A 26,334-nucleotide genomic window follows, 5' to 3' on the forward strand; every position below is an offset into this window, starting at 1 on the left:
GAGCTGTCCGTCAAATCCCCCGGCTCTACAACACAAACACTCTCGCCCCCAGCAGTGAGGGTCAGGGGTCAATGCCACGCACTGCCCCCCAACCCCCCCCCCCCCCCACGTCAGGGCCGTCACCTCGTCCTGAGAGGGAGGGGCTGCTATTCCAAGCCTGTGCTCATGCCCCCCCCCCCTGGACCCGTGCTGATTTTCGGGGTGTTGGTTTCACTAGCCTGTCGGTACACTCACCCATCAATCACACACTCACGCCACTGTTCTCTGTGCAGCTGGTGAGGTCGGGGTGGTGGTGGGGGGGGATCTCAGCTGTGAGCTGGCGTGTAAAACAATAACCCCATCATTAAGGGGGGGGGGGGGGGGGGGATGTCAGGTGTGAACACATGCAGCCGATGCACTGCTCCATGAGCCCCAGCAGCTCAACACACACACACATCCCCTGACACACGCAACTGCTCTCCTCTGTCTGTCATAATGCATCTCTCTCACTCTCCCTCTCTCACACCTCTTTCTGTCTCTTACTCTCCCTCTAACTTTAGACATCACACCTCTTTCGATCTCTCTCACTCTAAACCTCTCTCTCCCTCTCTCCACATTTCTGTCTCTCCCTCTCTCCTCATCTGTCTCCCTCTCGCCCTGTCTCTCAATTTCTCCCTCTCTTTCTCTTTCCCAGTCTCTCTCTCTCTGTAACCTCTGTTCGTCTCCCTCTCTCCTCCTCTCATTCTCTCTCTACTCTCTCTCTCTTTCCAGATGGGTTTCCCACTCCTTTCCACACTTTCTCCATCTCTTCCATGTCACGGCACACCTCCACCCCCCTCCCCCCCTCCCTCTAGAGAGATCCTCTACTGCGGGTCACCTTCTCACAGTAGGGGTGGTGGGGTGAAGGACACCCCATAAATACAGGCCCACAGTCATTAGACAGAGGCTGAGATACAGACAGTGGGGACAGACAGACGGATGGACAGAGGGCACTCTGTATGTACCTGTGTGGATCCCTGGCCCCTGACCTGGGGGGGTGGGGGCGTGGGGGTGGTGGTGTAATAAGCTCACACCTGGTCTGAGGTGAGGGCGGACAGTGACAGATCAGGACTCCCATCACCGCCATCCCCCCTCTCCACAATCTGCCCCCCCCCCCATCCTACTGTCCCGTGCAGGTCCCCCCGATGACAGGGTGTAATTACCCCCTAATGGGGAAAACCTGCTGGATCCACCGCGCCTGCTCTGTTCAGACGGGTGAACTTTGACCCCTTGTCACTCAAACACGAAATGGTGCACAAAGAAGAAGAGATACATATACTGCATGTGCATATTAGCTCAAACACTATTATTATTATCATTATATTGCAAGAACACAAGAGGTCTGAAAACAAGTTTTTATTAATATTGAAAACTCACTAATTAGCTTTATTCTGTTACACTGTGTTGTGACACGGAACTCTTGTTTGAAGGTTTTGAACACAAGGGGGAGCCTTTAAGCAGCCGCGCAGGTGAAGTTATCTATACATTCGCCTTCACGATAGACCCTCTGCGATCAAAAACTGGAGGTATTGTGTCAGGAACATCACTGATGATTCCTCAGTGCAACTCATTTTCCATGCTACTTATGGGCACAGTAAACTGTCTCAGTTTTAGCCATAATGATAAAAAGTGTTTTCCCCCGTCACAGAGAACTGCAAAAGATTATCCATGTTTTCACACATTTGTCGAACAGAAGCACGCGTGCGCGTCGAAGGCTCCCGCTTCACGGAGCCGCAAACACACAATGTTCAAAAACCACTCCGTCGCGCCCCAGATGGCTGTCTGTAATTTGGGTATAGATCATGCGCAAGAAAACACACAGACTGCGAAGTCAAACACACAGAGAGTTACTTTCCCTCCGTCGTCTGTGGGAAAGAAAAATGGCGCAATAAGCTCTTCGGCTGGGTCCCGGGGTTTTTAACAGATTATATTCGCAGCCCCGTTGCACTCACAGTGATGGATGACTGCGAAACCGTGGCCCGAACGCCTCCTCGCTCTCCCCGTAAAAACTACCCCTGGGCAGCGAAAGCGGATAGCTGTATTATTTTTAATAATATCCCACTCCAGCGCTCGCTGCTGCCGTCTCTGCTATTTTCAGGATATGTATTAATAAGTGGTTAGGATTCATTTTTTAGGGTTGTGTGTGTGTGTCTGTCAGAGAGGGAGGGAGGGCGGAGAGAGAGAGAGACATTGGCTCACACACACACTGAACCATTCCAAGTTATCGTTTTTCATTTCATTAAACATGACTACTGACAAACTATGTATCAGCTACAAGGCCCATTGTAACTTTACATCACTTTATAGGTATTCTGTGCAAAACAGTTGCATACTGTTTATGTGTACGCACAGACATGCACATACACACACATATGCACACATGGTTACACACACACATATACACCACACACATGCATGCACATCACGCATTCATATACACAAATACACACACACAGACACACATGCACTGCAACTGCTTTCCAGAACTGGCTTAAGTCCACAGTGCTGGAGTCAATAACTTTCCTTTGCCTCAGTGTGTGTGTGTGTGTGTGTGCATGTGAGACTGCATCTCCAAGCTCTGTGTGAGGGGAATCCACACATCTGGGTCCGGCGATCTCATCCAAAGTGTCTGTATCACACTTCAAAAAAAGGGAAGGGGAGGGGGGGGGGGTTTGGCTAATGCGATTAAGAGCACACTCCACCTGCAAACAATAACTGCGAATGATTAAAATCTAATTCGCTTTGCGTGCAAACAAGGCCAAAAGGTCACTCGCGAATTGGGTGGGGGGGTGCTTCCTACGCCCTCTCCTTCCCCCCCCCCTCCCCCCCATGTCCACAGCGGGTTTTTTCGGGAGTCACACGCAAAACCTCGCGTCTCGTTGGCCCCATCTCTAAACAAACGCGCCCCAAAATCTTTCCCTCGCGGAATCGGCCGTTCTGACGAAGCCGTTAGCATCGCCCCGGCCCTAGCGTGCGTCCGGTTGGCCAGCGCACGCACACCTGACTCCAGCACAGTTACGGCGCGTCTGTCTGGCCAAACAGGATGCTCCATACGACTATGACAAGATATCACTTTATTTTCCACTGCCGCATTAAAAGGTGCCGTGCGAGTAGCTCTGGAGAAGAGCTAAATGCCAGCAATGAAATGTAATGTAATGGTAGCTAGCGATGCTCTGGAAGAAGTCAATGCAAGCAGTTGCCAAGCAACCACGTGCTTGTTATGCACTTACTGTATATAGCCAAACAATGTCCTTGGCTAACGGCGTATCGTTTTACACAATAATGAGAGCAAGCGGGTTGGATATTCCCTCTCTGAGCGGCTCTCGTTTCATGCCAACGTTAGGCCGGGTGCATGTTACATTTAATGCCGTGTTGGACAGGTGTTTGCCTGTTGTGACACCCTCGCGTAATACGATATGCTTGTGATACGCATGTACTCGTGTCTGTCCCGGTAGTGTACATGCGTTCAGCTACTAGTAGTGCTGCTACTTGACCCCTTCTCTTCTGCAAAAGTGATTCTTTGTCTCAGCGGATAAACTTTCCTGGCAAAATAATGGTTCCATAAATATAATTTAAATAATTTTTTTTTTTTTTTTTTTAAACACTAAAAAATCATTTGAGCTCAAACAGAGATGGGCTGAAAAGTGCAGTCAACGTTCCTGGAACTGCCAAAGGCTTCCCCCTCTGCGCAGGCTTGTCATATAGTTTTATTGCGCCGACCCTCTTCACAGGGATTTAATGAGCCTGTTTAGGGGGCCGAGGTGGTGAAAGACAGTTCGGTTCTCCTGACTTTGGGGGTACAGGCGGTATATGTGCTGGCCAGCTGTCAACACAGCGACTCCCTCTGAAGCCCTCTCCGCCCCCCTCCGAAACCCCCCCCTCGCCCCAATCTCATCCCGAGCTAGACCGAACCCCCCCCCCCAGTGAGGAAGCCGTTAAGCTCGAGCCAAATGCTAAAACACTCTTCCATACGCGTCGGAGGGAAAATGGAGGTTCTACCTGAGGTGAGAGGAGACGGCACAGATGGGAACTGCGTCTCAGCGGGAGTTCCCCGTTAAGGTGTTCTGCCCCATCACAGTGTTCTGACGCTACGGCAACAGTACAGGAGGTTTCGGTTAATCTGTCGGTCCCTCTGGTCTGACGTTGAACCACCTCCTCCCCCGTCGAAAGCAGGGATCTCAAACTCAAATCCTGGAGGGGGGGGTCGCCATGTCTGGCTGGTTTTTGATGTGCTCCTGCACTTAAGTGCTTAAGTCACTGATTAGTTAAGGACCTTGTTTCAAAAGGCCTAAATTGGCTGCTGATCACTGTGGGCCAAAATGTGGGCCATACTCCTCTCCTTAAAACCCTCTGCGGGACACCCCCCGCCCCTCGCCCCCTCGCCCCCCCGCCCCCGTGCTGACAACTGAGAGATCCCTCCATCCCTTTCCCTCTCTCGCCATCATTCATTTCTCTCCCTCACTTTCATCCTCTCTCACCGTCCCTCCATCCCTTCGTAAATACGTCTCCCACATGAGAAAACCTCATCTATCAAAATCGGGGCAGTTTTTAAAGTTTGAAACTCATCACGTCCTTCTGAAGACAGGCACCATGCCCCGTCTGCAACTCATTTTCACTCCCCTTCTTCAAAACCCAACTTGATGCAGCTCCACAGGGTGGTGCTACAAAGCACTTGCATCCCTTCAGGGGGTCCTTGACCCCCGACCCCTAGGGTCGCTTGGGGTCACTGGTGTTACAGCACCTTCGCCAGCACTCAGACAATTTGAGGAGGGATGGGGGGCCGTTGGGGGGGGCTCCGTCAGTGTGTCAGGAGACGCTGGGCTCCAGATTTCACAGAGCAGCCGGTGCTGGAAGTACTTCTCTGAGGGAACCAGACATTTCTAACTGGTACCACAAATTACATTTCAAGACAAAAAGTTTTCTTTAAAAAAAAAAAAAAAAAAAAAGAAAAAGTTCCCTGTTGAAAGAACCTTCAGAATCACGCTTACTGATTATACTTTTTTTAAACACAATATTTTTTTAAAACGGCCCGCATTTCTGAGAAGAGCGTGTTCTCGATGGTGCACTTGACCGCAGCCTGCAAGTACAACCAGGCCGTTCCAAAATGAGACGCAACTGGGTCATACCAAAATGAGAGAGACAAGGGAAAAAATGTTTAAAAAAACAAAACCCATCAGCTGCAGGATCCAGCCATGCCTGTTCACGATGACAGTAAATCCCAGCTCTGTCTAAGCATCATTGTTGGAGATACCACAGTGGTAGATTACTCAGTGATAGATAATACACCCCAGTCCTTACAGTGAGACACACTGTAAATGTGTGACCCATATGCCTTTTCAAGAAAGGGTTATCAGTGCAACAACCCCGTGAGAACGGCTCTGCGATGGATTTCCCATAATGCCCAGCATCAGGACGACACCATAGCGAGCCACCCCGCCTGCTTTGTGCTGGGGTTCCAGCCTGTTGCCAAGCGACGAATGATGAGTGACAGGAGAAACTGACCTCTGACCTTTACACTGGTCATTGTGGATTGTGTCCCAGAGGTCGCTAGCATGTCCCAGCTCAAATGGCATACATTTCCCATAATGCATAGAGTGATGTATGAGGGGGATCAGCCTTGGTATCTGATGTACGGTATGGCCCGTGTTCAGAAATAGTCTGTTAAAACTGACCAGGGCTCTTTTTCTTTTTTAAATCGGCAGGTTTCAAACACCCGCTATAGACAAAGCTCTAGGCATCAGTTGAGCATCAGCTGAGCAGTGATGGATTGGGAGAGAGAGGGATTTTAGCTGGAGATAGTAACTGGAGCCTTAAAAAAAAAAAAAAACACCTAGTGCACACAATGGCGACACGTGCGATGAAGAAGCGACTCCTTCATCCTCCTCTCCATGTGCAGCTCATAAGGATGAGACATAACAACCTTGTTACCATGACCCCCCCCCCCCCCCCCTGCCCCCCCAGCAGAGCAGGACCCGCTACCCAACACCGGCTATGTTACAGCACATCTGCTCTCCTCTTTCATCCCCTGTTCCCTGCGCCTCACACAAACACAATATACTGCAATATACAGCAGACAGACAGGGCATCAAACAGCAGTGAGACAGGGCCTCAGACAGCAGAGAGACAGTGAGACAGGGCCTCAGACAGCAGAGAGACAGGGCCTCAGACAGCAGAGGGACAGTGAGACAGGGCCTCAGACAGCAGTGGGACAGTGAGACAGGGCCTCAGACAGCAGAGAGACAGAGACAGAGCCTCAGACAGCAGAGAGACAGTGAGACAGGGCCTCAGACAGCAGTGAGACAGTGAGACAGGGCCTCAGACAGCAGTGGGACAGTGAGACAGAGCCTCAGACAGCAGAGAGACAGGGCCCCAGACAGCAGTGAGACAGTGAGACAGGGCCTCAGACAGCAGTGGGACAGTGAGACAGGGCCTCAGACAGCAGTGGGACAGGGCCCCAGACAGCAGTGAGACAGTGAGACAGGGCCTCAGACAGCAGTGGGACAGTGAGACAGGGCCTCAGACAGCAGAGAGACAGGGCCTCAGACAGCAGTGAGACAGTGAGACAGGGCCTCAGGCAGCAGAGAGACAGGGCCTCAGGCAGCAGAGAGACAGGGCCTCAGACAGCAGAGAGACAGTGAGACAGGGCCTCAGGCAGCAGAGAGACAGAGACAGAGCCAGACGAGCAGAGGCTCAGAGCAGTGAGACAGGGCCTCAGACAGCAGAGAGACAGTGAGACAGGGCCTCAGACAGCAGAGAGACAGTGAGACAGGGCCTCAGACAGCAGAGAGACAGTGAGACAGGGCCTCAGACAGCAGTGGACAGTGAGACAGGGCCTCAGACAGCAGAGGACAGTGAGACAGGGCCTCAGACAGCAAGAGACAGGCCAGACAGCAGAGAGACAGGGCCTCAGACAGCAGAGAGACAGTGAGACAGGGCCTCAGACAGCAGAGAGACAGTGAGACAGGGCCTCAGACAGCAGTGGGACAGTGAGACAGAGCCTCAGACAGCAGAGAGACAGGGCCTCAGACAGCAGAGAGACAGTGAGACAGGGCCTCAGACAGCAGAGAGACAGTGAGACAGGGCCTCAGACAGCAGAGAGACAGTGAGACAGGGCCTCAGACAGCAGAGAGACAGTGAGACAGGGCCTCAGACAGCAGAGAGACAGTGAGACAGGGCCTCAGACAGCAGAGAGACAGTGAGACAGGGCCTCAGACAGCAGAGAGACAGTGAGACAGGGCCTCAGACAGCAGTGGGACAGTGAGACAGAGCCTCAGACAGCAGAGAGACAGGGCCTCAGACAGCAGAGAGACAGTGAGACAGGGCCTCAGACAGCAGTGGGACAGTGAGACAGGGCCTCAGACAGCAGAGAGACAGTGAGACAGGGCCTCAGACAGCAGTGGGACAGTGAGACAGGGCCTCAGACAGCAGAAAGACAGTGAGACTGGGCCTCAGACAGCAGAGAGACAGGGCCTCAGACAGCAGTTAAACCCCACCCATGTGCTTCGCAGCTCTGACCCGAATGTCACCAATGACTGGAATGGCATGGCTACACCTTTCCTGTCCTTGTAAACGCACGGGACAGGCGAACCCAAAACCGGCAACAGAGCCGGTCGTAAATCTCTCCCAGCGTCCCGCGAGTGAGAACTGTAAAACCAGAGGCGTGAGCGACCTTGGGATGTGTTCGTCTGTCCCTGTGTGTGTGTGTGTGTGTGCGTGAGTGTGTCTGTCTGTCTGTCTGTCCCTGTGTGTGTGTGTGTGTGTGTGTATCTGTCTGTCCCTCTGTGTGTGTGTGTGTGTGTGTGTGTGTGTGTCTGTCTGTCTGTCTGTCCCTGTGTGTGTGTGTGTGTGTGTGTCTGTCTGTCTGTCCCTGTGTGTGTGTGTGTGTGTGTGTGTCTGTCCCTGTGTGTGTGTGTGTGTGTGTCTGTCTGTCTGTCTGTCCCTGTGTGTGTGTGTGTGTGTGTGTGTGCGCGCGTGCATGTGTGTTTGTGTGTGTGTCCCTGTGTGTGTGTGTGTGCGTGTGTGTCCCGGTGTGTGTGTGTGTGTGTGCGTGTGTGTGTGCGTGTGTGTGTGTGTGTGTCCCTGTGTGTGTGTGTGTGTGTGCGTGTGTGTGTGTGTGCGTGCGCATGCCTGTGCGTTTCCACTGCGTAGCAGGAAGCTTCGCTCTCATAACTCAAGGCTGTCCGCTGCAAACACGCTTAGCTCGGGGAAGCAGCAAGGTAAACACATGGCAGGGCATCCTAATTCCCACACGTGTGTGCATGTGTGTGTGGAAGCTTCCGGAAAAACAGCACACGTTTGGGCTTCCGCACCGTACACCTGGCGCAGAAGAACTTCCGGTGTGGAATCAACTCGGACGGGATACTTCTAACGCTAACGAAGTCTCCACTGGGCCCATATACACCGCGTTAGAGTTTATTTAAACACTGAGACACCCGTCTGTTCTGCACCCTGTCCAGTGCTCCAGTGGGACATCCTGTGGTTCACGGGGTGCATGTGCTGTAAGGGACAGAGTTGGGACAGGAACAGGCATCGCAGGCTTTCGCTGTAGGCTTCATAATTTAAGATCGCTGTAAACACACAGCGCTCGCTCTCGGCAAGAATGTCTAGAGGGGTATGTTCCCATGGCCTAGTGCATACAGAGGGCCGTTCAGGCAAATGCAGACATGTTTCAGCTGGGATCTGGTTTATACATATTTTGGCCACTTTCTTGTGAATAATGTCAGTTTATTTTAATTTCCATGTCCATGTTTCATAATTAAATTAAAGTTAATACAAGTTTGTTAAATTAACGTTTGTGTTCATCTAAACATATGTGTATCTGTGTGTGTGCATATGTGAGTGTGTCTGGTTGTGTGTTCGTGTGTGTATGTGGGTGTGTTAGTGAGTGTGTGTGTGTGTGCGCGCATGTGTGAGAGAGAGAGAGTGTGTGGGGGTGTGTGTGTGTGCGTGTATGTGGGTGTGTTAGTGAGTGTGTGTGTGTGGTGTGTATGTGGGTGTGTGAGTGCGAGTGTGTGTGTATGTGTGTGTGGTGTTTATGCATGTGTGTGCATGTGTGTATGTATGTGTGAGTGTACACGTCAGTATGTGTGTGTGTTAGTGAGTGTGTGTGTGTGGTGTGTATGTATGTGTGAGTGTGTGTATGTGTGTACACATGTCAGTATATGTGTGTGTGTAAGTGTGTGTGTATGTATGTGTAAGTGTGTGTAAGTGTGTGTAAGTGCGTGTGGTGTTTATGTATGTGTGTGCATGTGTGTATGTATGTGTGAGTGTGTGTGTGTGTGTATGCGAGTGTGTGTACTGGGTGACTGTGCATTGGCCGCTGGGGCGGCTGCAGTCAGGTTGGATCTCGCAGTCTGGCAGGGAAGCCCTATCTCAGGACGGGACAGGCTGGCCCTGCCCTGCCCGCGCCCGTTCCCCCTCTTTCCCTTTTTGACTCAGCGTGTCCCGCAGCGAGAGGGGGGGCCATGGCAGCAGCCACACATCGCTCCCACGGGACGGATCAAAACATCCAAATAACCCGCCCCCCGATGATCCTTATCAACTCCCAGTGCCCCCCCCCAGGCTAACGTAGTTTCATAGTTCACTTTCATAGTTCGGATGCCACAAAGTGTTGCCGGGGGAGCGGGAGGTAGTTGAACAATAATAATCCGCAAATTTTGTTTTTGAAACAAGCGCTGCCTGTAGCACTTCATAGTTCTGAGTCACTTTTGGATTTACGTTTTTTTTTTTTGAGAGGAGAGCACAGCCTGTGTTTTTGGGGGTAACACACGAGACAAGACTCCGCTGACTGATCTTTAGAAAAATGAAGCAGGAGATAAGCGTGAAATTAGCAATTCAATAAACAATGTGACCGGCCCATTTGGTTCCTCTGTGCTTTTATCTGATCGTGGGGATGCCTTTGGTAACCATGGATACTCTATTTGGGGATGGCAGATACGCAGGAGCATTCGAAGGACAGTACCACAGGGGTTCCGGTCTCCTTATCGAATCTCGAGCATAGATGAGATGGTTCTGACAACTCGGGTAAGCAGCGGGACAACCAGCCCTCTCAAAACACCAGAACGACGAGAGAATATTTAACACCTGCGTTCAATTAAATTCACATTTTTGAGAATAAACTGCTGTTGTGGTTATTTTTCTTCTTTCTATTCGAGCTCCTTCCAGAGGCTTTTGAAGTCTGTTAATGAGCTGAACCTGACTGAGAATTAGGCAAATGAACACAGGAACGGGAAAATATGATATTAGTCCCCCCCCACCCCCGACGTCATGTGACAAATTAAAATTCTCTGTATGGGGTCTGTGTTTGACTGTGCTACAGTGAGGTTGCTTCAGAGGTGAACCTCAGTTTTGGCAAAAATTTTACTGGCTGTACTTCTGTCTGCTTTCTCAGGACTCACTCAAGACTGCTGTGTGTGTGTGTGTACGTGTGTGCGAGTGTGTGCGTGTGCAAGCGGCAGAAGCAGTATGGCAGCATTGCATGCTGGGAACTGGACTTGCAGCTCAAAGGCTGGGGCTCTGCATCCCCCCCCCACTACTCTTGACCTCAACACTCAACCCCGATACTCAAATCACAGCTGCTGTTCCACCCTCCCTTCACCTGGGAGTCAGGTGTGCAGACCGTCTGGCCAATCAGCAGCGCCGATTGTTCAGTTAATTACCTGGGAGAAAAGAAAACCAGGACCGGATTTGGATTCAGGGGCCAGATCAGAGAACCCATGACCTGAATTGCTTCTGTAAAAAAAGCATCTGTTTAAATGGCATTGCATGTAAAAATGTAACCTGTGTGAGTTGCTCTGGATAAGAGCTTCTGGTAAATGTCGAAACACCACGCAATGCATTTATATGATTAGAACTGGATAGCCAGCGCGGTTCTCTCTCCTTTCAAACCCGTGTCCGAGGACACAGCTGTGGGCCCAGGCACACGGCCCACTCTGCAGCGGTTTTACTGGTAGAACAGGAGATTCTGGAGGTCTTTAATTCGCACTGTATGTTTGAGAAACGAAACGAAATGGAAGCGATACGGAACTCAGAGGCACCGGCACAGGCCGCTCTTTCATCTCTCCAGACGCAGACGAAATCCACCTTGGTCGCGTTACAGCACCGGCGATAAGGTAATCCCAGAAAGAGAAACTTTCCTAATGAAGGCTGACACGCATATGGGGGGGGGGGGGGGGGGGGGCAAACACACACAAATGCCTGTAATGTAATAACACGCGCACACACACACAGACACGCACACACGGACACGCACACACACATCACAAAACAATTTCATACCATTTTCCCCTTTTAAACGATGAAAAGAAACAGAACCAATGCTTGAGTGTATTAGTACTGTACTGGTCCAGTAGTGAGTGTATTACTACGGTACTGGTCCAATAGTGAGTGTATTAGTACTGTACTGGTGCAATAGTGAAAGTATTAGTACTGTATTGGTCCAATAGTGAGTGTATTAGTATGGTACTGGTCCAACAGTGAGTGTATTAGTACTGTACTGGTCCAATAGTGAACGTGAGTTATTGCTGGTGATATAGTCAGTTTACATTACTGATCACAGTTTGCAAATGTGGTAAAACTTTCCATGGCAGAAATGGAGTGGGAGTAGCCTGGTATTCGTGACTTTGAACTATTGCGGCAAATTAAAATCCGTTACCAGAAGGGCATACCTGATGGCAACAGAGCAGAGTCTGTACAGGTCGCAACACAATAATAATTAAAGGGTTCACATGAGTAATACTGCAGCCCTGACTGGATCTGATCCCAAGATATGACATTTAATCTTCTAATGAAGATAAGTAAAATGTTTTCTTCTCCCTGCCCCCCCCCCCCCACGCCCCTCCCTTAATTGCTCCCCTGTAGTTATTTGGCACGTTGGTATTAATTCTCCAAAAAATAATTTAGAGTGCGGACCTGCTGGTTCACGCCCGGCTCCCCCGCCCAGCCGTGAGTCTCTGATTGGACGGAGCCGCTGTGACAGCCGTGAGCTCACAAAGCGAACCGCCACGGCGAGCAGGAGCTGCTTAATCCCACGCCCCGCCCCCCCCCGCTGGGCAAACAGGCCAGCCGAGTGTGTGTGTGTGTGTGAGAGAGAGAGAGTGAGTGAGAGTGTGTGTGAGAGAGAGTGTGTGTGTGTGCTTGTGAGTGTGTGTGTGTGTGTGTGTGAGAGAGAGAGAGAGAGAGAGAGAGTGTGTGTGTGTGTGTGTGTGTGTGAGAGAGAGAGAGTGTGTGTGTGTGTGTGTGTGTGTGTGTGTGAGAGAGAGAGAGTGCGTGTGTGTGTGTGTGTGTGTGAGAGAGAGAGAGAGAGAGAGTGCGTGTGTGTGTGTTTGTATTTATATGTATGCGTGCATGCATGGGTGGCGGGGCGGAGGGAGGGGGAGTATTTCGGTAAGGAGGCAGTGTTGGTTTATAAGGATAAAAGCAAGAGGACTACAAAACAATAACACAACAATCAACACAACAATAACAACAAAAAACAGGAGGTTGTTCTATACTGGAAGCAACTGGGAATCTGGGAATCTGGGGAAACACAACAGGCCAGCAGCTGTGCACAAAGCACATATGGTGAATGTCTCTCTCCTATTCACTCGCTTTCTCTCGCTCACTCTCCATCACACAAACAAACAAACGACAAGAAGTGCAGACGCAGAGGGACAGAATCGCCCGAGAATAACAAAGCCTGTCTTCGTTTCGGTAAAATGAAAGTGTCCTTCCCGCGTAAACAAACGCGGACCGGACCTTCCTTTCCACTCCGTCACACAAAGCGGGCCCAAAACAACAAACCATCTCAGACAAACGAACGAGACGCGAACGAACGAACAAACGAAAGCTCGCGGTCGGTCGGTAATAATCCTCCCATCCGATTGGATGCTGGGGGCTAACAGAGAACCGCTTCTATGCCAACGTTCCTTCACTTCTGGGGATAACTCAAGGTGAGGAGACAGTCGCCAAATTTTTGGGTGGGTCGGGGGGGGGGGGGGGGGGGGGGGGAGTACTTGTGGGGGCAACAGCTGCCGGTCTCCAGTTAAACACCATTAAGCGTCCAGTTGAATCGTCTCTGCTGAATGACCCATTTCGGGAAAAAACCCGACATTTATTCTCGAGTACCTCTTAGAAAGCTGCAAACACACAATCCTCGGCTAGCGAGTAAACAGTTGTGTGTTCCCATGACAAAGCGACAGCCCATAATGTGTTATTTAAACGAGCGCTCAACAGGAAGGGCCGAAGAGGTGGATGAGAGTTCAATATTATCAGAGACTGGACGGGATAAATGGTGCACACTAGGAGAAGTGTTCCCAGTGTGCACTAGGATAATAGAGTCACAGTGGACACTAGGATAATAGAGCCACAGGGTGCACTAGGATAACAGAGCCACAAGACTGGAAGAGCTGCGACTCCTGGACTCCAGCTGCGCACACGGAGACGTTCTGCATGTGGGCTGCTTTCCAAAACCACCACGCTTTTATTTCCACCCCCCCACCCTTCCCCCGAGGCGTGTCCTGGGGGGCACAGTCCCGTCGTGGCAGCTCACATTTACACCGGCCCCCGAGCACTTCCTACGGCCCTAAAAAACAAAAATGACCCGACTGATTAATGTCCCCTCACTTCCAGCACGTCTCCTCCTCCGGAGGAATTTAATTAAGTGGAATGTGATGACAAATTAGACCTCCCCCCCCCACCCACCCAAAAAAAGAATGACAAGCCAATCAGGATCGATTCCCTCTCACTATCAGTCATGTATGACAGGTCAGGTCACGCTGCACTTTTGATATCTTTTCCATCTGAGAGAGGGAGAGAGAGAGAGAGAGAGGGATAGAGAGAGGCAGAGAGAGAGAGGGATAGAGAGAGGCAGAGAGAGAGAGAGAGAGAGAGAGAGAGAGAGAGAGAGAGAGAGAGCTGGAGAGAGGGAGAGAGAGACTCATGATGGAGCGCGGACTCCACACCGCAGACGTTCAGGAGGAAATTGCTGTGGACTCCTGGGAGTTTTCAGATCTTGTGACTGACAGGCCGGGGGTTTTGGGGGGGGGGGGGGCGGGGCGGGCAGGGGGGGTTGGGTCATGGCGAGGGCACCCAGGCATGCCAGAGAAGCAGAAGGCCATAAACATGACGTCACCCTGCGTGGCGTGCAGGGTCAGGCCTGGCATCACGCACCTGGGCGGGACCGCGTACAGGCGTGCGAAACGCCGCCCGGCAAAGCGGCACGCACGGCAGATCCTCTCGCTTTCCCATGAGGCCGAGCGGCGCGGTCCTGAGAGAGCTTAACACGGGAAGCCCTCTGTGTAAACAAACAGGGAGCTGGCATTCTGCAACCCTAACACAGCACGCACACTCACACAGGCTCACAACCCCTAACACAGCACGCACACTCACACAGGCTCACAACCCCTAACACAGCACGCACACTCACACAGGCTCACAACCCCTAACACAGCACGCACACTCACTCACACACACGCTCACAACCCCTAACACAGCACGCACACTCACACAGGCTCACAACCCCTAACACAGCACGCACACTCACACAGGCTCACAACCCCTAACACAGCACGCACACTCACACAGGCTCACAACCCCTAACACAGCACGCACACTCACACAGGCTCACAACCCCTAACACAGCACGCACACTCACACAGGCTCACAACCCCTAACACAGCACGCACACTCACTCACACACACGCTCACAACCCCTCACACAGCACGCACACTCACTCACACGCACACTCACACACAGCACGCACACTCACACAGGCTCACAACCCCTAACACAGCACGCACACTCACTCACACACACACTCACACACAGCACACTCACTCACACACACGCTCACAACCCCTAACACAGCATGCACACACACACACTCACACACAGCACGCATACTCACACACACTCACTCACACGCACACTCACACAGGCTCACACACAGCACGCACACACACACACACACACACAGCACACACACTCACTCACACACAGCACGCACACACACTCACACACAGCACGCATACTCACACACATGCTCACAACCCCTCACACAGCACGCACACTCACACACTCCTGAACACTCACAGACACACACAGGACAGTGACCATGTGACCCTGAGTCACAGATACACACTACTGGGACACTGGAGAGCCGAGGGCTACTCTGTTCACAATAAGCACAATCACGCAGCCTGTGTGTTCACCTGAGGCTTGAGATTAATTTAAAGTTTAAAAAACAAACAGGTAAACATGAACAAGCCACGCAAGATGGTAAATCCTGGCAGAGTGCTTCGTTGGCCAGCACGTCTGCAGGGTCAGAGAGCCAAACAAACAGGTCGCAGTCAGCAGGAATTAAACAAGGGAGCTGAAATTTACCGAATTCCCCTTCCCCCTCCGGCAGAGCAGGGCCTAATCCAGGGCTTTGTACTGCACCCCTGTCCCTTGTCCCAAACTCAGCCATGAGCCAAGCTGGGGCGATCCCATTCGGAGATAAGAGCCTCCCCCCCCCCCATGCCACCGAATTCACACAGGGGAACGCCCCAGTGGTGGAGGGGTGCCCCGGGGTGTCCCAGCCAAGCAATCGGGTTAAGATCCCAAATCCCCTCGGTGGGACAGGCCTGGACAGACGTTTCCTGTGAGACGGCCCCCCCCCCCCCCCACCGCCATAACTTTCACCAGGTCTGTTTACACATCGAACAGAAAGTCTAAATATTTGTCCCATAGGAAAACAAGGAAGTGAAAAACAGAAAGGCCATGTCGTGTGTTCGCATGTCTCTGCAGTCTGTGTGTATTTACCATGCGCCGATCGCCAGGCCCAGTGACACGCACATTCGCCCCAAACAAACAGCCGTGGGATTGCTTACGGAAAACGGTCCGATAATAATTCCGCTTCTAAATTGTTTCGGATGTCTTGTCTCTGCGCAGCAAAAATCCTGCCAAATTTGGGCTCATTTATTTTTCACATAACAACCCCCCCCCCCCCTCCCCCCCATACCCCACCTGCCCCCACAGGCCTCTACTTTTCAATTTCCCTTCTCTTCTTCAGTAAAAGGAGAGCACAAGTATGTGTGTGAACACTGTTCTGCTTAATCACACAAGCTCTTTGTTGGAACATGTCACTTAATATATTCTGGTTGAACATCTTCTTTTTTTTTTTTTGCTTCTGGTTAAAGAACTGAGCTCACAGAGGTTTCATGTTTTTGAGAATTTCTGGGAATAACCCGAACCCCACCTGCCGCAATGGCTATTTCTGACAGGTAACAGTCAGACTGAAACTCAGGGACCTGGCGGAATGTGGCACATGGACAGCCCCTCTCGCAGGCCGGCCCGTGAGTGTGTGTGTGTGTGAGTGTGAGTGTGTGTGTGTGTGTGTGCAGACTGAGCTTATACGAACGCACAAACACGGCTGTATGACCTTGGTTGTCACAGGCCTTTGTCAAGCTGTGCCTCACGCAGCCACAGGTCCCCGTGAGCCAAACCAAAGCAAACATGACCTCTGACCCCCCCAGGAACCTGCCTCTAATCCCGTCAATTGAGTCCTCATCTCGCACCGACGGCCCGGCCCAGCCGAGTCCTGTCCCATCCATCACTGTGCAGCGATGACCTCTGACCTCTGACCCCCATCCCCGCTTAAAACCGCACCTTCCTGTGGCGCACAGCGATGCCCTGACCCCCCCCCCCTCCCCCTCTGGCATGGGGCTGGGGGCTCGGTGGAGGGTGGAGTCACTGAGGTGTGAGAGACAGGAAATGAGCAACCACCGCGACAATGAGACAGATTTCAATCCAATCAGACGGCCTGGGGGGGAATCGCAGCTTAGTGACCCCCCCGCCCCCCCCGTCTCCGTCCCCACCCCCCACCGGGGCCCACACATGTCCAAAGTGCCCTGGGGCCCAGGCCACTCCGAAAAGCTCCAGAGAAGGAGGGGCTTTGTCTGGCAGCAGGAGCGCATGGCGCGGAACTGGATCACGGAAAGTTCCGGAACAAAAAAAATAAAATAAAAAAAACTTCAGAGGATAACCTCAGGAGCTATGGCAAGCTAAGTGTGTGTGTGTGTGTGTGTGTGGGTGTGTGTGTTCGACAAGGCACATGTACGGACAGAGAATGAAACACCCTCAGTTGCTCCGAGCGCAGTATTTCACAAGCGGTTTAGCGCCATATGTCTATTTATGACGCCGCGTCGACTCTTTGAAGAAATGAGTGGAAAAAAATATCAGGTCAAATGTGACCCGCGTAAAAATGCCGAATTTAAGCCAACACGTTTCAAAAACGGTTACCATGAGCACTAATCATAAGAACACCCATTTTATAAAAACAACCAAATGCACAACACTTAAAAATTCACACACGCACAGGCACACACACACAGACACACACACGCACACACAAAATGATGAGAGCACAAGTACATCCCTCCAACGAAAACAAAAAAAAACCCATTCTTCCACCAGAGAGTCCCTTAAGCTGGAAGTACAAACTATTCATAAATTTACATCATTTCCACAGTTCATAGCAGGAGACAAGAGGCGACTGGAACTTTGCTTCAGGGTTCATAAGAAACATCAAAGAGTCCGTTTACCCAGGAGAAACTGTGGCGCTGCCTCTCTGGGGTAGACGGTAAATTCATATTTTAATAAACGAGCGTAGCTGAGTAAGAGCTGAAATTATTCGCGTGCAGCAGCACCTCTATAAACTCCGCAGACCTCGTGTTTTACTGCGAACACACTTATACCCAGCCTAGCCGCACTCTGCGGTAACTCCTCAATTAAAACGTCCATTTATTACACAGCTGTGATGTGGGGTGAAGAGCCATGCAGTGCGGTTCGGACATGGGTCGGATCTTCCCCAAACGCGAGAGCCCAAAATTCGAATTCGCGTCTGGGGGTAGCCTGGGTTCCGTTTCCACAGGGGATCGGACCTGAACGCGCGAACGCTCCAGAGCGCACGCCGGGGGTCTCCGCGCAGCGTTCCGCAGCGTTCCCGTCATCAGCGTTCCCGTCATCAGCGTTCCCGTCATCAGCGTTCCCGTCATCAGCGTTCCCGTCATCAGCGTTCCCGTCGCGACCCGTGGGCGGAGTGTCGCATCCCGCAACGTTTGGGGGAAAAAAATTGGAAAAGTTCCCAGGAAAGAGAGATGCGGCTCTTTTCAGCTACGGCTCGTCCGATAGTCAACTCAACACCCCCCCCCCCCCCCCCACCCCCCACCCCACCCCCGCCCCCCCCGCCCCACCCAGCCCCAGCCCCAGCCCCAGCCCCAGCCCATGCCTCACCCCCCACTTATTTTGCTTCTGTAAACTGGGACAGGTGTGCGGGGGCCTACACACCGAAATAAACAGTGACAACAGAAGCTCAGGTTTGTGGGGGGGGGCGGGGCGGGGGGGGGTTGGGGGCTGGAGGGCGGAGGTCCCGTAGCAGGGAGAGAGCCCTATTTATAAACGAAAAGCGGCAAACAAACAGGCGCAGCGCCTTCGCGTGCCGTCCGTGACCGCCACGCAGCGGGGAATCGCGGGTCGTGTTTCTCGGTCGCTGGAGGGTTACCAAGGCAACGGCGGATTCTCAAGAGGCCACAGGTGGAGACGGGCCTTGCGAGGGGGGGGGAGCACTCCCTCCCCATCGAGCCACTCGTCTCACTCTAAACGGGATGACATCAGGCTGTAAGTGAGACGTTAACGAGCGCAAACACACTCGAGAGCTGTTTACACCGCACACATGTCTCTCTGAGCACTCGACCAGCCTTAATCCCACGATTTGTGCAGGTTGTGCTTTTATACACACACACACATACAGAGACACACGCACACACCCACACACACACACACACACACACAGACACCACGCACACCAGCTCGACACTCGCACATCGCACACCACGTCTCCTCAGCCACTCACACTACACACACACACACACACACTCGCTCACACACACACACTCGCTCACACACACACACTCGCTCACACACACACACACACACACACACACACACCACGGAGCGAGCGGCAACTCTAGCCCCTGTGGACAAACAGGCAAACCATCAAATCCCATCAAGGCCTGGCAGCTGTCAACACCCGTCTGCCCCCCCCCCCCCCAAACTCAAGTAACCGGAAATCAGGGCAGACTGGGGGGAGGGGGGGATCTTGGGTATAAAGTGAGGTAGGGCTCAGTATGCTTTCAGGCTACAGGTATTTTTTTTGGTTACATGTTCTTGCATATTGCCGCATTTTTATACTATGTAATGGTGACTTTAAAAAAAAAATCTATATAATATTCCGGAATCTTAATGACAAGTTTCACATCACATGCTACTTACTTTTCAAACAATTATACATTTTTCTTTGTTTTCACTTAATAAGAATGTAAGCTCTCTAAGTCACTCTTAGTAGGACAAATCATCTGACAAATGCCTTAAATCTAAATGCAACTTATTTTATCCCCAATTAAATGCTTTGCGCAACTCATAGTTTATATATACGTGTATTTCTGCTGGAGGAACACAAAACCCTGGCGTTGATTTCCCGTGTGTAAATTCAGGCGCACGCTGTCAGTCTTATTTTGGGATCGCCCACACGCTCACGAGACTCGACCAAAATAAAAACAGCGCCAAGGCGGCCTCAAATTACCCGCCCGCTCGGGGTCGATAAGACGCCCCGTCAAACTCCTTCAGGCTGAGGGTTCTGCTTCAGGCGTCCCGACAGAAGCCGGAATCTGAAACGGCCCACGTAGAAGATCACCGTTCGGCACATTTGGACAGCATTGAAGGGGACAGAGAACCCAACAATTCAAATTTAATATATTTGGCATCTTAGCATGCAACGCAAGACGAACAAATGTTAGATACCAGCGTCAACTAGATGCCGATCGAAATCAATTTGTACAACAACATCAAAATTCTGTCAAATTTTACGCAATGCGAAACTGAATGGATTATTGATTACGACTTAGTCAGAAATGTAAACAATAATCAAAACTGCCTGATCAGCCACTCAAAAGTTCACTACGATCATCAACAGCCTAGCATCACAGCAGTTCTTCCTCGCACCAAAAACCCCAACAAGAGAAAACAGCCAAAGCCATGTCGCCAAGCTGATTTCCCACAATGCACCATGGCACAAGGTCCAGAGTGAGTTTCTGCACTCTCAGCTCCCCGTAACCGCCGGTCAGACCAAGCGTCTGTCTGCCGTCCCAGAACGTCTGAGCTTTAACCCGAAAATAAACAGAATCTCCCTGTCGCCCCAGGGGCTTGCCCCCCCCTCCCACACCCAGACACACTCTTTCATTCCGCTTTGCGCTTCCTCCCAGAGACAGAGAGAGAGAGAGAGAGAGAGAGTGTGTGTGTGTATGAGAGAGAGGAGAGAGAGAGAGAGAGGAGGGAGACAGAGGGAGAGACAGAGAGAGAGAGAGAGAGAGCAGACAGAAACAGAGAGAGGAGAGAGAGACACAGAGAGAGAGATAGAGAGAGAGAGACAGACTGGGCCACACAAACAAAATTAGCTAACTGAACATCTCGCGTTTTGGTAGCACTCCTATGTGTGTGTGTGTGTGTGTGTGTGATGGGAGAGAGAGAGAGAGAGAGAGAGAAAGAGAGGGAGGGAGGGAGGAAGAGACTTTCCTCTTCATCTCAGTAACGGCAAAGGAATACGGCTTCAGGGGTTTCGGTGACAGAAAGAGCGGGAAAAACACACAGCGTTCGCACAGCCAGCCTGACACATCGGGTCCCAATAACGCCGTGTGATTTCAGGCGGGGGGGGGGGGGGACACACACAGGCCCCTCTCCGTCAGGGGCCCGCAAACGCGTACCAAATGGCGGTGCTCACCAGGGGCCTAATCTCGGGGGCGTACGAGGGCCAAGGAGCCTTCAGCCGTGTCACAGATAGAGATCTGAGATCTCCCAGGTAACCAAAACACGACTCCCGTGCAACCTGAGCGGCGACGCCCCTGTTCTGCCGAGAGGGCAGGTCCCCCCCCCCCCGCTTTGATAATCACACGCCTTTGAAAGGCGACCTCATTCGCGGCGACCTTATTCGCGGTGTTCCGATAGCATCTGGCTCCGCGCCGCCGCGGCTCGTGTAAACGTGCAAAATTAGGCGGCCTATCACACGGCGCGCAGACTAAACTGACCCGACACCCTCAAAGGATTCTGGGCCTTCTCGGCGATACCGCGATACGATAGGTTAAAATAACACGGGGAACGCATGCTAATATTGTGCTCACAGACCGCTATTTTCATAGCTCGTTGTCTGTTCGTTCTCAGATACAAACAGTTCATTCCTGTGTGTGCACATAGTGGAATTTATGCGTAGTTCACATTACTTTTGCAATCTGTGTTTTGTTCAATAAAGGTCCAATAATTAACTGGACGAAATCACTCTCAGTGGATAGAAGTCACAGGATGTTGTCTCAAAAGTGTTTATGTTCGTGTCGTGCCTGGGGCAGGATGATTGAGCAAATGTCCAGTTTATATTTGAGTCATGTTTGGGCCATTTGTTCTGATGTGAGACTGCAGACTTGTGACCCCTGTCTGTAATTGCACCAAGCCCCCCCCGCAACCCCCCACCCCACCCCCACACCCCCACCTCCCCCGCCAAAAAAAAAATCCTGGTTTCCCTGAGACATCTTTATGCAAATCGCCCTTATCTGCACGGCATCAAACTCTTCCTGCAGCAGAGGAAGTGTGCGTCTGGAAAAAGACTCTCGCTGATTTGATTTTTATTACACTAACTGGGGACTGGAACGGGAAGAGAATGAAGCGATTAAATTATCAGACACACGCTTAAAAAAAAAAAACTGTCTGCAAATGAAAGCCCAGGGAGCTCCAGGGAAGCCGGTGTCCTGGCGCAAATTAAAAGCCTGCAGTTTTGCTCCTTGCCTTCATTTCCACTCATTTTGGATTTTAGGATTCTTAATTAGCTTAATTACTCTCTCTGCTGCCACACAAAAAAAAAATCACATTTTATTGGCAGCTCTCCAGACCTTAGTTTAAGGTAAGGTCCAGTGCTTTCCTTCGATTAATACCCCAAACCCCCCCTCACACACACACACACACACACACTCCCCAAAGCAGGCTCCCCTGCATAAGGTTTATGGACATCATCGGTTACGTCTGTGTGTAGACCACAGCGACAATTAAAGACACACAGAGAAGGTCCAATTTCGTACGAACGCTCTCCTTCGCTCTCATACTCCGTAGGACATCCATACATCAGCCCGGTATATATTTACGCAGCCCCACTACCGCTGTACTTAATTAATCAGCAGGCTGTCAAACACTTCAAACAGAAGTTGAGTGCGCGAAGAGCGAGTTCATTAACGTGTTTAATTTAAAACCGCTGCCAAGCGCTGTCTCCAGGCGTGAGTATTATTACCGGCTTTCTAATTCTTCAGCGGCAGTATTTATTTAAAGAGCTCTGGCTCAGTGTATAGAAGAGAAGCCCCATTTTTTCTCTCCCTCAGACTGAGGTGCAGACACCCCGGTGCTACATGGTGAGAAGTAATGGGGACTGGTAATGGCGTCTCTCTCTCTCGAACTTTGACATGACCTTTGACCTCCCCCCCATGCCAACTGACAGCCGGTCCCCTCTGGTTTCACCAACCCTCCATCTCAATTGCTCTTCCTGTGAAATCCAACTGATCAGAACAGGCTCCTCCAAGCCAATAAAAGCAAAACATATTTTTTTGCAGTATACCCAAGTAGCGCAGCTCTCTCTACTTTTTATTCAAAATACAACTGGTGTTTAAGTCATAAACAGACAGAGTAATATGGTTGTGACTCAGTATCAGTATGGATACGTCTGTACCCATCACCCCACTCCCCTGAACCGGACGTCTGGCATGGCCTCTCCGGGGGGGGGGCAGCCCAGGGGTTCTAAACACTGAAACACTAACAAGAAGCAGATTTGTGGATGGAGAAGAGCAGATCAATGGCTCTTGTCATCAGTATGCGAAGAAGGAAGAGGAAGAACGGTGAGCTCAAGAAGTATGGCCTGATGATTCTCTCTACATCTTAGCCGGTAAGAGCGAGAGAGAGAGAGAGAAAACGCCTGATTGTGGATCGGCAAAAAGAAAAAAAAAAGACAGACCAGAGGAGCTGGTCGCAGCAGAATTGCCGGAATGGCGCCAGGCTAGGTCCTCTAAGAGCAGGAAGGTCCGAGGTGCTCTGAGGTTTTTTATCTCTTTGGCGATGACAATCTGTTCAGTCTGCTATGGGCAGCAGGCTGCACGATCAGGGTGATCACTCACTCTCTATGCGTCATGATGGATCAGGGCGACCCTGGAGACAGGCGTGGTCTGCAAATGCGACCCGGACCAAAATAAGCAGTCGGTTTATTGCTGTGAAATATTCGCGGCGGGAAGCAGGGTTTTTGCTCTGCGAGGCCCAAGAGGCTTTGTGTGAATATCATTAGCTCTTCAGTCGACCGATGCAGGCTGCAGCCACGACGGCTTGTTATCATTTCTTGTATGTACTTCTGAAGGCTAGAGGCAGAGGTTAATTTCCATTATTCTAATGAAGAGGTCTCTCTTAACTTCTCTGCTGGAATTTTCCTGTCCCCCCCCCCCATGATCTGAGCCCCCCCCTCCCTCCCCCCCCCTCCCCAGACCAGCTGCGAGGTCAGGCGTTATTACCGCGATGAGAAATGGCATCCATCTGTCCTCACAGTGCAATAACCGGGTTTCCTCCCCCGCCCCCCCCCCAAAAAAAACCAACGAGGTGTCACCAACGCGCGAGACCCTCCAGCCTGCGACAGCCAATAGGGAAGCAGAATGGAGGAATTCCTCCAGACCCCCCCCACCCAATCACAGAGGGTGGGGTCAGCACAGAGCATGGAGCAAAGGCTGGGGCCTTCCACCCCTGTCAATCATGGCGGGAGTGGGGGGGGGGGGCACTTTGATCAGACAGGCGTCCAATCAGAGCTCTATCACGGGCCTCTGTTCTGGGCTGCCCTTAAAATTGACAGTGCAGGGCAGGGAGGAGCATGCCATGTAGAGAAGGCACCCCAAAACCACATGCCTGACCCTGAACCTGGCGGGTGTGCCGGGGTGGGGGGGAGGGGGGGTTAGGTCCGGGCCCGTTCATCCAAACTCAAAAAAACCCTACAGCCGAAACGTGTTCCAGCGCCGATTCCAAACACAACCCAACCTCAGCTATAAACCCCCTGCTCAGTAAAGAAAAACAGCCAAATCTGGCTCTGCAAATACATTATTGGACGAGAATAACAGTTGAACTTCAGCTCGTTAGCAAGTAAATGATTCTGAATGAGAAACAGATCGTTCGGGAGTTTACATCAGTACGGACGTGGCTGTAACTGCACATACAGGCTCATTTTCACAAACGTTGACATTTGTTTTTAAATATTTTTGTGGTATCACAAGAGAGAATTTAAAGCAGAACCCTACAGCTGGTTTTTCCTCAACCGTACATAGTACAGTACATTCGTTTTGGGCTCAAGGCCTTGTAAAATATTTTTAGGTGGACTAATCAAATCAGAAAAGGTACGCTGCAGAAAAAGCCATTATTGTCGGGCCAAAAACAGATTTCTCAAGGTAAGAGAAACGAAGCGGAAACATTTCGTTTGCTCATTCGCTCGCTCGCTCACCCTGTTCATTAGCCCAGCGCTACACTGCGGCTAACTCGGAGAGGAAGCGGGGAACTGCCCACACCTCATCAGGACCCTAATTTGTCAGCCTGTTAGTCCAACTTCGATAAAATAACCCAGTGGGGCGCGCGTGCCAGCATGAGGGGCCCCCCTCCCCCCCCACGCCCCCCCCTCCGCCCCTGCTCCAACGCCCCACCGCCGCCCCCTGCTTCCACGCCCCCCCCCACCCCAGCCACCGCTCCAGCTTTGTGTGTGGATATCTGTGTGTGTGAGCGTGTGCGTGTGGTTTGTGTTGTGTGCGTGTGCGTGGGTGGCTTGTGTGTTTGCTGGTTACTGTGTGTGGTCGTGTGCAGCATTCATGATTGCCTGTGTGTAAGCGTCCTGTGTGTTGGTGGATATCTGTGGTGAGCGTTGGAATCTGTGTGTCAGCGTGTTTTTTGCAGCGTGTGGATATCAGTCGTGTCGTGAGCGTGTGCGGGTCTCCAGTGCTAGCTATAGCCTTGTAATTAGCCTGCTCCACAGGGACTCCCCAGACAATCCTTAAAAGAACATCCAGGAGTTGATGAGCAGAAAGTCTGGAAGTTCTTACCATTTTTTCCTTAACGCAACAGCAGCGTGAAAACCAGTCCTTGCAGGCTCGCAATACCTTACAACAAATCACACAACGCTAGCAGCACAGCAAGCTTAGCGCACAACTATAATACACAAACTAAAGCATACAGCAAGCTAAGCTATCGACATTACGGGACATACAAACAGGTCTCCTTTCTCACGATGTGGGAATATTTCCACAGCTTGTTGTTCAGTGGAACGGTCCTGACTGTGAAGAGATGAAATAAAAGTGAAGCTTTGAAGTGTTTCCACGCGGCGGAGGTAGAATAAAAGTCCTTTGGGTCATACATAATACAGGAGCAGAACACGTGAAATGACTTTTAATATGCTGACTGCGGACCAACAAATCAAGCGTTCAAGTGCAAAAGGACAAATTTCAAGCTCAGTTAAAAGAACGTTCCCTTTGATCCCCATATGGACCCCTTCAGGACGGGTATAAATGTTGTCCCATCTGGTTCGGTCAGACATGGTAAACAAAAACATATTAAAATCAGTTACATTCGCATAAACGGAGTTTCGCCAGGGCTCAGAGAGGTATTTCAGAAGGGTCCTCGACCACAATTTCCCAGAAACTTTCTCCTCCTTCATAACAATTAATGCAGCACATGTGGATATCGCTGGAGGAAACACACACACACACACACACTCATACACACACGCGCTCATACACAAACACACACGCGCTACACACACACACACACACACACACACACGCTCATACACAAACACACAGACGCATGCAAATGCGAAGAATGGACCGCAGATTCTGAAGACAGATTTCAGGGTTCCGGAACTGGAACCAATGATGTCATAATGACCCCGCAGGCCCGTGTGCCACACAAGCAGAACAGAACATGGCCGACTCCTGCTGCAACGTCTTTCTCAAGGGCATAAAGGAAATCCTGTGGACCTCACTGAACACCGTAAGGCTTTCTAACTGCTCTGACACACAGACGGAAAAGGAATCACAGAACAGAAATGCACAGGGAAAGCAGTGTCCTATCATGGTTAGGGAACTGGGCTTGTGGCCTAGAGGTTGCGGGTTTGATTCCCAGTTGGGGAACTGCTGTTGTAGCCTTTGGGCAAGGTATTTTAACCTCCATTGCTTCAGCGTACATCCAGCTGTGTAAAT

The sequence above is a fragment of the Anguilla rostrata genome, chromosome 3, assembly GCF_018555375.3.
Source record: "Anguilla rostrata isolate EN2019 chromosome 3, ASM1855537v3, whole genome shotgun sequence".
NCBI classification, from domain to species: Eukaryota; Metazoa; Chordata; class Actinopteri; order Anguilliformes; family Anguillidae; genus Anguilla; species Anguilla rostrata.